Source organism: Chiloscyllium plagiosum, chromosome 24 (genome assembly GCF_004010195.1).
Source record: "Chiloscyllium plagiosum isolate BGI_BamShark_2017 chromosome 24, ASM401019v2, whole genome shotgun sequence".
NCBI classification, from domain to species: Eukaryota; Metazoa; Chordata; class Chondrichthyes; order Orectolobiformes; family Hemiscylliidae; genus Chiloscyllium; species Chiloscyllium plagiosum.
Genome location: NC_057733.1, coordinates 51,093,586 through 51,095,715, shown reverse-complemented (window position 1 = coordinate 51,095,715; position 2,130 = coordinate 51,093,586). Strand labels below are relative to the sequence as shown.

At 40.0% G+C, this 2,130-nt stretch overlaps 1 long non-coding RNA gene across 1 annotated transcript; it reads left to right on the top strand.

Annotated features, from left to right (window-relative positions):
- Positions 1-354: 354 nt before the first annotated feature.
- Positions 355-1,760, top strand: LOC122562287. The gene is made up of 4 exons (XR_006315275.1): positions 355-465; positions 574-710; positions 943-1,005; positions 1,538-1,760. It is a non-coding gene; the product is annotated as an uncharacterized LOC122562287 (long non-coding RNA).
- Positions 1,761-2,130: the final 370 nt, after the last annotated feature.

Genomic DNA, 2,130 nt, shown 5'->3' with positions numbered 1-2,130 from the left:
TTTCCAGTTTTTTTAATTCTTTTTTTGTGTGTGCAGGTGTGAGACACAGTGAAAGACACAAAGTGCACGAATCTTTATTCAATTTCCACCACCAGGAAGATAGGAAAACACCCGGGTGGCCAGTGACAAACACTGCCCTTTTGACCCCCTTGCTTTTGATAACCTTCAATTAAATAATTTTGTCTAAGTTCACGAAACCCAGTTTCGTCCTAAATGTTAATTAGTGCAAACAACGTTTGATTCTAGTCAACTTTGAAACTGAGTCTTGCTGAGGTTCTTTGAGTCTCTCCTGGTGTTAATCACCCATTGATATTTGGACGGAAGAAAGAGGAGAACCGGAAGTATTGCTGGCATCGGAAGTGCGTCGCGGTGAAAGTGCTTTATCCCTTACAATGGCGGCTCGGTGAGGAATAGAGTCGTAGAGATGAGGAGCTGAATGCAATCCGCCTTCATCGGCTTAATGAGGTATTGTTTTATGCAATGGCATGGTTTGGTACCTTAGACAAACGATTAGCCGTTTTTACACCGTGATGCGAACAGTAAAGGTTGACGCTATTAAAGCCTACGTTTCAGTTTGCAGAGTTGAAGGCCCAGGCCTAATCCCCATCCTCCCAGTTTCCTGGATCTGGATCGCAGGGAGGGGGGTGACCTGACCTGATGGTGGAGGGTCTGCTGCACGGGTATGATATGCCACAAGACAAATATTGAGGGTGAGGATTTTAATATAGTTAAAACGCGGCGTTTGTATCGTGCCCTTGTTTCCTCATCGTCCCCAGTAATTTCAGACCATTTGACTGAATGATGACTTTTTACGTGTTAGACTTCTGATGCAAATGAAGAAGCCTAGAATCTGACTCCAGTCTGAAATAACAACATCGATAGTAATTATTTATGCTTTTCAAACGACATTTCATCATCGTACGTTAACTTCTTTTTTTCTAGACTTAATGAATTTAACAAAGTTAACTGGGAAGGAACTTCAGTTTGTGAAACTCCCAGTAACAAGTAAGTTTTAAAATAAAGCAGTAGATCTCTAAATCTGCCTCCCGATGGTTGGAGCGAGGTATATTGGGGGGGGGGGGGGGGAGAGGATATGCTTAAAATGGAAGAAATCTTGTTTTCAGGGACCTGAGAACTGGGAAGAAACTGTGAACTGGTTGAAGGGAGAATCTGGATTAGGATTAGTGTACAGATGCATTAATGCCTAATGAGGTCTATTTGGGACAAATGACCAGTTTTTGTTGTTTAATTGATACCTAGTGGGAATAAAATATCAAGTTTAACCCTGTTTTAAATCTTTAATTTGACTTGAACAATACATCCAAAATCATTAGAGTACTGCATTGATTTGTAGATCAATAACTAACATCCATGAGTCTCCAACTAAGAAGTCAATGCCATCCAGACAACCTTGCTGTAGCATAATGGAACCATTGCATCCTGAAGTATTGAAAATGACTTGAGGTTAATAGTGTAGGTGAAGATTGCAAAGCTCTATCTGATTTTGTACTGATTTATTTCAATGTATTGATTGCAGTGACTTCATCTAGGATTCAGAAATGTGCTGGATTGGAGTACTTTGAAATCAGAATGCACTTCCAGAAACTGCATCAATTTCTAAACTTCCACACTGAAATTTGAATGTGAAATGTAATTTTTCCAGCATTTTGCCTTCATTGTTTTGACTTGGCATATGCAACAGGTGAAAGAATGAACAATCCTGTTTCAGCTGTATGTTAAATAAAGCATTTAATGTTCAATTTCTTTTATTCTTGGCTCATTTTAAAGGGTGACAAATCAATTCAAGATCTTTAACTGGGCAATTAATTCCCCGTGGAGACATTTCTTTCCCAATAAGGCAGGTAGATGGAGGATAAGACAAATATTTTAGAATGGGGAGTCAGTGTTGTGATAAAGAAGCACAGTAGGTCAGGCAGCATCTGAGTAGGGGAATTGACATTTCAGGCAAGAGATTATAACTGAAATGTCAATTCCCCTCCTTGGATGCTGCCTGACTTGTGCCTTTGTTATGTCACACTCTGACTCTGATCTGCAGTCCTTTTCCCACTTAGAATGGGCAGACATGGAAATGGTCTTGAGTAGAGAAAAGTACAAGGTCATCTCTTTTGG